The sequence below is a fragment of the Trachypithecus francoisi genome, unplaced genomic scaffold (assembly GCF_009764315.1).
Source record: "Trachypithecus francoisi isolate TF-2019V2 unplaced genomic scaffold, Tfra_2.0 Contig00590, whole genome shotgun sequence".
NCBI lineage: Eukaryota > Metazoa > Chordata > Mammalia > Primates > Cercopithecidae > Trachypithecus > Trachypithecus francoisi.
The window spans coordinates 61,118-72,435 of NW_022680751.1; the positions used below are offsets into that span (position 1 = coordinate 61,118).

Below are 11,318 nucleotides of genomic sequence, written 5' to 3' on the forward strand. Positions count from 1 at the left end.
CACCTAACATCAGGAGTTCAAGACCACCTAAAAATACAAAATTTAGCCAGGCATGGTGGAGGGCACCTGTGATCACAGCTACTCCAGAGGCTGAGGCAGGAGAATCTGTTGAACCCAGGATGTGAAGGTTGCAGTGAGCTGAGATGGCGCCACTGAACTCCAACCTGGGTGACAGAGTGAGACTCCCTCTCAGAAAAAAGAAAATGTTTGGAACTAGATGGTGGTGGCTGTACAGCTTTGTGAATGAACCACATGCCACTATGCACACTTTAAAATGGCTAATTTTATGTTATGTGAATTTCATCTTAATTTTAAAAATCATATATGTACATGGCCGAGCACGGTGACTCACACCTGTAATCCCAGCACTTTGGGAGGCCAAGGCAGGTGAATCACTTGAGTTTAGGAGTTCGAGACCAGCCTCGCCAACATGGTGAAACCCCGTCTCTACCAAAAATATAAAAATTAGCTGAGCGTGGTAGCACACGCCTGTAATCCCAGCTACTAGGGAGGCTGAGGCAGGAGAATTGCTTGAACCCTGGGGATGGAAGTTGCAGTAAGCCGAGATTGTGCTACTGCACTCCAGCATGGGTGACAGAGTGAGACTCTGTCTCAAAAAAAAAAAAATACATATATATATATATATATAGAGAGAGAGAGAGAGAGAGAGAGAGAGAGAGAGAGAGACAGAAAGAGTATATATTATAATTTTCAATAATCTCACTCCTCCACTCACTTGCAATGTGACCTCAGACAACTGGTGCCATGGAGGGGAAGGAAGCTGGCTTGCTGCAGGTCTCTCAGAGGCAGGAAGTTGAGGGGAGTCAGAGCCACTGTCTACAGAGGTGGGGACACTGAATGACCCTGGAATCCTTTCACCCCTTCCCTCAGCCCCTTCAGCGGGGCAGGAAGCGGATCTGGTACGTTGGGGGTATTTTGCCCACACCACTCTCCTGGGGTGTCAGGTCGATGTCTTCAGGAGCCACGGGGCTGGCCACGAAGTTCTGGAGGATGGTGGTGAAGAATAGGAACAATTCGCTGCGGGCAATGCCTTCACCAAGGCAAATCCGCCTCCCTGTGGACACAGAAGGTCACCAGCATGGGCACAGGGCAGGTGCATACTCTTTGCCCTGATATGTCCCTAAGTCCAACGTATGTCCATTGCAATGGATTTGCATAAGACTGGCCTTTAACCTACAATTCAGGATGGACTTTGAGGAAGCTGCTCTGAAACCAGGTGCAAATCTTTGAGTGGATGTGCCATGTTCATCTCTCTCTCTCTCTCTCCTTTTTTTTTTTTTTTGAGATGGAGTCTCTCTCTGTCACTCAGGCTGGAGGACAGTGGCGCCATCTCAGCTCACTGCAACCTCCGCCTCCCAGGGGTTTAAAAGGATTCTCGTGTCTCAGCCTCCCAAGTAACTGGGATTACAGGTTCCCACCACCATGCCTGGCTAATTTCTTGTATCTTTAGTAGACATGGGGTTTCACCATGTTGGCCAGGCTGGTCTTGAACTCCTGACCTCAGGTAATCCACTCACCTTGGCCTCCCAAAGTGCTACGATTACAGGCATGAGTCACCGCGCCTGGCGCCATGTTCATTTTTCTGGTAGAGGATTTGTAGCTTCTGTTAGAGTTCCAAAGGGTTTCATGACCTCCACAGAGTATAATGACCCACTTCTGGTTGTATGTGTGTGTGTGTGTGTACCTCTACATGTGTGAGTGTGAGCATATTTATGACAACATTCTTAGTGTTCTTCACTTCTCATATGGGGAGAATAGCACCTCTCTCAAAGGGCTCTTGTGAGGTTAAAGGAGGCAATTGACAAAATTCTTAGGATAGCACTTGGCTTGTACTGAAGAGCCTTAAGGTTTGGTTATCGCCTTGTGTTTGTTCCTGGGGGTATGTGTGGGGTATGTGCTTCTGGCCACGTGTGTGTGTGTGTGTCTCTAGGCTGTCTTCTGGTCTCAGCCTGAGATCCACAGGCTTCAAGAGTTCAGGGGGAAAAAACCCAAGTTGTATATAAATTGTGAATGGGACTGATGCATATGAGTCAGGGAGAGTCTTTTTCTTCCACTGATTCTCAGAAGTGCAAGGAACCCCCCATAGGTTCTAAACCAGAGACTTGGAGAAAAATGAGAATAAGCGGAACCAGAAAAAGCTGAGGCAGAGACAAAGGGAGCCTTTCCCTTCACTTCAGTGTTCATAATCTGCAGACCTTGGAAAGGCCATGTCAAGTGTGAGTTTTCAGGCATTCCCTACGCCTGTCAAGTTGTTGGACAAGTGTGTCTACGTGGACGTGTCTGGAAAAGGGTCCACATCCCTTTGGCACATCCAGAAGGTGGGCGACATGAGCTTAGAAACAGGCAGGTCTCTGGGCTTGTTCTTCTGTAATTATTTGTGTGACCTAATGTTTTCCACAACAGCCTGATGCTTGTTACCTCCCTCCCATCACGCTCTCCCCATCTCTGGGGCCGTCTGTTTGGACACCTTTTGGAATTTCTTTGAATGCAGCACACTTTTGGCTTGGATTATACCTTTCTTTTTGCCCCTGGCAGCCCTACCCCTGTCTTTTTCTCTGTCTATACCTGTCAGACACAGTTTTTCTTCCTTTCCTCTCCTTTTATTTGGCTTTCTTCCATCTTGCTTAACTTCCTATCTCTGCCTATTTGAATCTGATTCCTCCCCAATCTCTCTTGCTCTCTCCTTTTTTCATCTCCCTCTAAAGATACCTTATTTGTCTTGTTCATTCTTTCTTCCTCTCTTCTTATGTCACTCTGTCTTTTTCCTATCTCTTATCTGTTTCTCTCCTTTCCCTCCTTCCTTCTCCCCTCCTTCTTCCTTTTCCTCCTCCCTCTCCTCTTATTCCTCCACCTCCTCCTTCTCCTTATGTGGCTCTCTCTCTCTGTGTCTCTCTCTCTCTTCCTCTCCGAATACTGTCTGATGTTCACCTGCTGTCTGTCTTTCTGCCACGGTCTCCCCATCTCTATCTCTCAGTGTGTTCCCTCTTTGTCCCTAGCTCTGTTTCTCAGTCTCGTTATCTTTGTTACTTATCTGTCTCTGTCCTTATTTCCCTATATCTCTGCCTCTCTTTAAAGAAAATAGCAGGCTGGTCACAGTGGCTCACGCCTGTAACCCCAGCACTTTGAGAGACTGAGGCAGGCATACCACAGGGTCAGAAGTTCAGGACCCTCCTGGCTAACAGAGTGAAACCCTGTCTCCACTAAAAATACAAAAAATTAGCCAGGCGTGGTGGCAAAAGCCTGTAATCCCAGGTACTGGGGAGGCTGAGGCACAAGAATCACTTCAACCCCGGACGCAGAGGTTGCAGTGAGCTGAGATCACGACACTGCACTCCAGCCTGGGTGACAGAGTGAGAATCCATCTCAAAAAAAAAAAAAAAAGATAGCAAAATTGAGAGAAGACATTGACCCTCAAGCCACCACCCCATGTGTTTCCAACTATCATTGAAGATAAAATGTGGAACGAGGTCACTGTACTGCACAAAACTTCGGGCTGGGCCAGGACCCTGGATCACTGAAGTCACTGATGAAACTCAAGACTGGGGGTTGGTTTCTGGGGCCTTTCATGGATGGTGCATGTTAAATTAAATTTGGCCTAAAGGGGCCTCCCTACATAACAAACTGTAACCTAACTCAATATGTAAACAAACTCCAATGTAACTTGAGAGTATATTCTTGGAACAAGTAACTTTGGCCAATCAGGGCAGCCAAGCTTCAGCCAATCACAGGCTGCAAGCTGCCCAGACACACTCAGATAAGGCAAATACAGAGCTGTAACCAATCAGGCTGTTTCTGTACCTCAGTTCCTTTCCCTGTGGATAAATAATGCCTGACCACATTGCTGGGTGGAGCTCTCTGAACCTTTACTGGTTCCGTGTGCTGCCCAATTCATGAATTGTTTCTTTGCTCAAATAGACTCTGCTAAGTTTAATTTGTCTAAAGTTTTTCTCTTAACCAGCCAAAGAGTGGAGGATGAGAACTGGGACAAGTCAGAGCACGTCAAGACTTTCTCCACCCTCCAGTGCTAGAGCAGAAATCCAAACTCCTCCCGCAACCCTCAAGGTCCTGCTGAGCTGAGCCCTTTGTCTTATTCCCTTCTGCAGTCTACACCCAAGGCTCACCGGACTTCCTATGGTTTCTCAGTGGTACCATTACGTTTCCACCTTTGGCCTTTGCCCTTGCTGTTTCCTTTGCCTGGAACACACTTTGCAATGGTTGATTGACGCTCACCCATGAACATCTCGGCTTGGAAGCCAGTTCCTCTGGTAAGCTTTTCCTTACTGACCCACCACAAGACTAGCTAGTAGTTCCTATTTTGTGCTCCCAAAGCTCCCTTTAGAGCACTTATGTCTAATTATAATAATTGTCCATGTGAGCATGTCCTTAGTGCCAGGCAGTTCTAAGCATGTTGCAGGCATTCATTCATTTCATGAGATGATAATTTTACTGTTATTTGATGAATGTCCATCTTCCCTGTTGGACTTTACATTTCCTGGGGCAGGAACCCTGTCTCTGTGTGACTTGTTTGATGCATTATCTTCAGCCCCCAACACAGCACTGCCCTTAGGGTAGTGCTCAACAGATTTTTTTCTCTTTAAGAAAATGAACTCGCTGAGGTTTAGAGATGTTAAAATACTTGCCCAAGGTCCTGCTTTCCAAGATGTGCCTTTGGGAATGTGATCTTCTTCCTCAAGCCCCCTTACAGGGTTGTAGTGAAGATGGAATGGGATAAGGCAGGTGAAGAAATTGGAATATATTAAGTGCTCAATTAATAAGGATCTGTCATTGTTTTTCTCAAGTTGAGGATAGGACCTGCCCTCTGGTGTCTGGGAAAGAAATTGTGGGTCCAGCTTACCTAAAGAGAACGGGATAAAAGCTTCGTTCTTCTTCAATGCCCCACTGGCGTCCAGAAAGTGGTCAGGATTGAAGGCGTCTGGTTTTTCAAAGTAGTGTGGGTCGTGGAGAGCAGTGCTCAGGATGAGCTATACCTCCGTGTCCTGAGGGAGAATCAAAAGATCAAAAGATATTGCCATGCCCACCCTCCACACACACACCACAAAAAAAACAAAAAGAAAAAACAAAAACAAGGGGACTCAATTGAGAGATATAAAAATGTTGCGTTAGGGGATTAAGAGAATCCATGATGCCCACAGAGGAAGGATGTGGGGTTCCAGCCGGTCTTACCTTGGGGATGATGTACCCTCGGAAGCTGGTCTGTTGTGTGACAATGTGGGGCAAACCCATGGGGAGAAGGTCGGCACATCTCTGAATCTCATGGATGACTGCCTCTGTGTATGGCATTTTGGCTCGGTCATCAAGCGCTGGAGGGCGATGTGGGCCGATCACCTGTTCAATCTCCTTGTAGACTCTCTCTGCAGAGAAGAGAAGACAAATGAATCTCATTTTAAAGAGGCATTTCAGGCCGGGCATGGTGGCTCATGCCTGTAATCCCAGCATTTTGGGAGACCAAGGCGGGTGGATTGCTTGAAGTCAGGAGTTCAAGATGACCCTGGCCAACATGGCAAAACCCCATCTCTACTAAAAATACAAAAAATTAACCGGGTGTTGTGGCGCACGCCTGTAGTCCTAGCTACTGAGGAGGCTGAGGCAGCAGATTCTCTTGAACCCAGGAGGTGGAGGCTGCAGTGAGCTGAGATTGTGCCATTGCACTCCAGCCTGGGTGACAGAGCAAGACTGCGTCTCAAAAGAAAAAAAATTAAAAACAAATTTTTAAATGAGACCTTTCAGCAGGGACACTACTTTCTATTCAACAATGAAAAACCTATAGTAAAGGGTTAGATCCTTGATACCCCTCAAAGCAATCAGCATGGAGTGAGGGGAGGAGAGAGGAAGCAACAAGAATTCTCACTGCTTGAAATCTAGTGAATATTATGGATCCTCTTCCCACATGCACAGGTACACACGCACACATACACACACACACCACAATTTTGTATAGAACTTCAGATTAAGAACTCCAGGCTACAAACCTCTCAAAACACCCTCTCTAAGATGAGTAGGAAATAAACTAATATTTGTTGTGTGTATATTACAGGTGAGACACTATTCTTGGTCCTCAGGTATATAATAGCGTAATAGAACAATAGATGAATCCATGAACAACTGGATAGATAAATACATCAATCAATCAATCAATCAACAGATCAATTCATGGATGGGGAGATTGATGAATAAATGAACAAACCAATAAATGGATGTAAATATTTACTTATCAATTAATAGAAGAATTGATTACTTAATCACTAATGAATGGTCCATAGACAAATCAGTGAACTCAATTAATGAATAATCACATGAATGGCTAGATTTATGGAAGAACAAGTGAATACGTAAATTAGTGAAGTATGAGTAAATAAAGGAATAAAGGAATGGCTGAATTGAGTGATAAATAGATCAGAGGTGAATAAATGAGTGAATTATTGTGATAAATGAAGGAACGCATGGATGGATTAAGGGTGAATTGAAAGATAGACTGATGCAAGGATAAGGGTGAAACCTAGTTCATAGAAGGATGGATGAATGCATGAATGAATGAATGAAGGAGCCAATGAATCAATGACAAATAGTGCATCGACATATCACTATTTCAGAGGATCAACTTGTGGATCAAGTAATCCAAATAATGAATGACAGTATATGTCTTTGGATGAATCATAGATGAAAGAATCAGTGAGTATATATTCTTTAATTCATGATTTAAAGAATGAATTGATGAAAAGATAAGTGGATGAATGGGTCCATTTTTAAGTGATGGCACAGAAAGTCAAATATCGCATGTTCTCGCTCATAAGTGAGTGCTACAAAATGTGTACACATGGACATAGAGAGAGGAATGATAGACAGTGAAGACTCAGAAGAGTGAGGGAGCAGAAGGGGGTGAATGATGAGAAATTACTTAATGGGTACAATGTACATTGTTCGGGTGATAAATCCCCTAACAGCCATAACTTGACCACTACAAAACTTGGGCATGTAACAGAACTGCATATGTACCCCTTAAATTTGTACATCATGAGGTCAGGAGATCGAGACCATCTGGGCGAACACAGTGAAACCCCGTCTCTACTACAAATACGAAAGATTAGCTGAGTGTGATGGTGGGCATCTGTAGTCCTGGCTACTTGGAAAGCTGAGAAGGGGAGAATGGTGTGAATCCTGGAAGTGGAGCTTGCAGTGAGCCAAGATCATGCCACTGCACTCCAGCCTGGGCAACACAGTGAGACTCTGTCTCAAAAAAAAACCAAAAAAAAAAAAAACAAAAAACAAAAAACAAAGAAAAAAACAACTTAGAACAAAAAATCCTTAAGTGATGGAAGAAACCAGCGGGAGAACGTATGGACAGGTTCTTCATGCATCCATGCATCCACCAACAGAATTGGCTTGGTTGGAAGCTAGTCCAAAGCCTGCAGTGCTCCCAGAATAGGAAGCCAGCATCCACTCTCTCATCCAGGTGGTACCCATAGCCCCATTTCTACAGTTCGGAAGGAGGTCAGAAGACCCCCTTGATTGGCCATCCCTTGCCCACCTGCGACATGAGGATATTTGAGCATGAGCAGGAAGCCGTAGCGGAGAGTGGTGCTGGTGGTCTCAGTGCCAGCAAAGAAGAGCGAGAGCGTGTTGAAGATGAGGTTCCGGTGGCTGAATTCGCTGTGTGGGTTGGATTTCTCCTGCGTCCACAGTAGGGAGGGGAGAGGAGGGTCAGGGGAGGCTGTAGCCTTGCTGGGTACACGCCCGTCTCCCTGGCTGCCCTCTGTTTGCCTAAAGGTCTTTGACACTATCTGGCTCAGTGTGCTTTTCTCTGTCCTCTACATGTCCAGCCGCGTATCTCTAACTCATCTCTCTCAGCCTCTCTTTACTCTGCCTGCTCTGTTTCTATCTCTCTCCACATCTTTTTGATGTGTTTCTCTCTTTTTGTCTCCCAGTCTCTTTCTGCCTCTGAGTCTTTTCTTCTGTTGCTGTATTTTTGTCCCTTACCCTGAATTCCTTCCTCAGCCAATCTTCTCTCTCTTTCTCTCTCTCTGTCCCTCTCTCTCTCTCCCCACCTCCCCTCTCTCTCTATCTCAGTTCCTCCTCCCTATTTTCTCCTTCCTTTCACCTCATCTTTCTTTCCTTCCTCATCTCCTCTCCTCCCTTTCACTATTCTCCCCTCCCTAGTCTTTGTTCTTCCCTCCCCCTCTTCCCCTTCCCTACCACTTTTCTCTCCCTCTTCTCACCTCTCCGCTTTGCCCTCCCCCTCCTCCCCTCCCTTTTCCCTCTCCCAGACCACACTTTTTCCATTTGGAGCAGGAAGCTGTCGATGAGGTCCTGGGGGGCGCTGGGGTCCAGGGTTTCACGGTGCTTCTCCACACTGTGGCCAATAAAAGCATTGATTTCCTGCAGGTTTTTGTAGATTTGCCTGTGTACCCCAGGAAAGTATTTCAAGAAGCCAGACAAGAGCTCAAACAGCTACAAGAAAGAAGGGTGGTGAGGTTTGCCTAGGGCTGAGCGAGCAGGTCACAGGGAGAGGGCCCTTCCTGGGCCCCAATATCTCCGTGGGAACCCCCCTTCCCCACTCTCCTCTGCCTCTGAACCCCTCACTCACTGACTCTATGTCTCATTTGATCTGTTATTCTCACATTTACCTCTTTCTGCATCTTCCTCCCTCATCCTTCTGTCTTTTTCTTGGCCTCTGCCCCATCTCCCTGCCTCTCTCCTTTCTATCTCTTTGTCTCTGTCTCGCTTCCTTTCTGTGCCACTCATTGTCTACCTCAGCGTGTTTATTTGTCTTTCTCATACTTCTCTCTCCCTCTTCCCACCTCTCCTCATCTCCCTTGCTGTGTCGGACATTGATAAAATGATTCTTACACAAGATAAGCCTGTTGACACTTTAGGACTATGTATTTTGGAGCATATCTCTATTACTTTGATGAAGAATGGAATGCCTAATTTATTGCAAATAATTGCAAAAATGCAAACGTATATACTGAGATGTAAAATTCCTTCTTAATCTCTCCTTCTAGAGATGACCATTGTTAACTGTCTGGTGGGTCTCCTTCCAGACTTTTCTCTGTGGTTCTCAATGGGAGGAGAACATTAGAATTATTGGTCGGGCTTGTTACAAATAATCACTTTGGGCCCCATCCCAGACTTTCCAGATCAGACCGTCTGGAAAGTAGGGTCCTGAAAATCCATAACTGTGACAATCCCACATGTGAATCCAACATACACCCTTAGTTAATAGATGTAGCTATGTTGACCAGCCTGGCCAACATGGTGAAACCCCATCTCTATTAAAAATACAAGAAAATAGCCAGGTGTGGTGGAGCTCGCCTGCAGTCCCAGCTACTTGTGAGGTTGAGGCACGAGAATTGCTTGAACGAGGGAGGTGGAGGTGGCAGTGAGCCGAGATCACAGTACTGTACTCCAGCCTGGGCAACAGAGCAAGATACTGTCTCAAAACAACAAACCAACAAACTACTGCTATGCATACTGTTCTGCAGCTTGATATTCTTAAATTTAATATGTAATAGGCACATTTCCATGTTAATAAGGAGACTTTTTAGTATTTTAAAATAACAGAAGGTTACCTTTATAATCTGGGTAATGTTTTTTTTTAAAAAAAAACAAAAACAAAACAACAACAACAACAAAAAAAAAACAGGTAGAAGGAGAAATGGGAGAAAATGAAGAAATCCTTACTGTCATGCATCCTTGATTTTCTTCAGGTGAGGAGCTTTACCAAAGACAGAGAAGCAAGGATACAGAAGAACGAGGAGCAGGCTGGGCACGGTGGCTCACGCCTGTAATTCCAGCACTTTGGGAGGCCAAGACGGGCAGATCACTTGAGGTCAGTAATTCGAGATGAGCCTGGCCAACACGGTGAAATCCCGTCTCTACTAAAAACACAAAACAATTAGCTGGGCGTGGTGACAGGCCTGTAATCCCAGCTACTCAGGAGGCTGAGGCAGGGGAATTGCTTCAACCAGGGAGGTGGAGGTTACAGTGAGCTGAGATTGCACCACTGCACTCCAGCCTGGACCACAGAGTGAGACTCCATTTCAAAAAAAAAAAAAAAATTAGCCAGATGTGGTGGCACATGCCTGCAGTCCCAGCTACTTGGGAGGCTGAGGCAGGAGAATCACTTGAACCTGGGAGGTGGAGGTTGTAGTAAGCAAGATGGCACCACTGCACCCCAGCCTGGATGAGAGAGTGAGACTCTGTCTAAAAAAGTAATAATAATAACAAAAATGACATCCAGGAGCAGAAGAGTAGAGATGAAGCCCAAAGCCTGATTCGTTCTCTCTCTCCCTCTCTTTCACACTCATTCTCATCAACTCTCTCTCTCAGGATCTCTTGATCTCTGTCCTTCTTTGTCTTGTTTTTGCTCATCTTCCTTCTCTCAGTCTCTCTCTGACTCTATTTCTGCCTCCCCATCACGTCCCATTCTCTCTCTCATTGTCTCTATCCCTGTCTCATCATCTCCCCTCCCTCCAGGTCTCCATGTCCCTGACTCTCCACGTGGTCTCTGCCTTTCTCCCAGTGATAAGCTGCATTTCTGGGCTCCCAAGACAGGTCATCCTTTTCTCGTGTGTCCTAGATGTTCACCTCACCCCCACCCTCCCTCTCCTTCTCCCTCTCCTGGACCTGGCTGAATGCAGACCTGATGAGTGAGAAACTCTGGCAAAACAAGTTCAGCATCTTCAGGAACTCTTGATCTTGGTAGTGGAAGCGTTTTCCAAAGACGATGGAGCAGATGATGTTGGCGGTAATGGAATGGAAGAAAAAGATGGGGTCCACGAGGGCTCCTAGGAAGAAGCAGCAGATCTAGGACACAGACTGAAGGACCTGGGGAACATCAGGTTGTCACCCATCTCTGTGTGATTGTCTGCCATCACTCAGTAATGATAACCATAAGAATAACCATAACAGCTAATTCTGTACCAGCACTTCACACATAATTCCATTGAATTCTCTCTACAACAATGTGAGGCAGATGCAATTTGATTATTAGCTCCAATTTTTAGATGGGCAGACAGAGAGGTTGAGTAATTTGACTAAAGTTACACAGTCACTCATTACTGAGGCCAGGATTTAGACCCAGGCAATGCAGCTATAGAGTCCATGCAGCCGGTTCTCACTCTACACCTCCTCTCAGGCCCCACCTCTGACTCTGGGAGCGAATACAGTTAAATCCCACGGATAGGAGCTGGGCAGAGTAGGTGTTCAATCAATTGCTTGTATAAATGAAAAAGCCCTGGGTGGGCACAGGGGCTTATACCTCTAATCCCAGCACTTTG

General features: G+C 45.8%; 1 pseudogene; it reads right to left on the reverse strand.

Moving 5' to 3' along the window:
• Positions 1 to 729: 729 nt before the first annotated feature.
• On the reverse strand, positions 730 to 10,826 carry LOC117086681 (annotated as a pseudogene).
• Between the last annotated feature and the right edge of the window lie 492 nt (positions 10,827 to 11,318).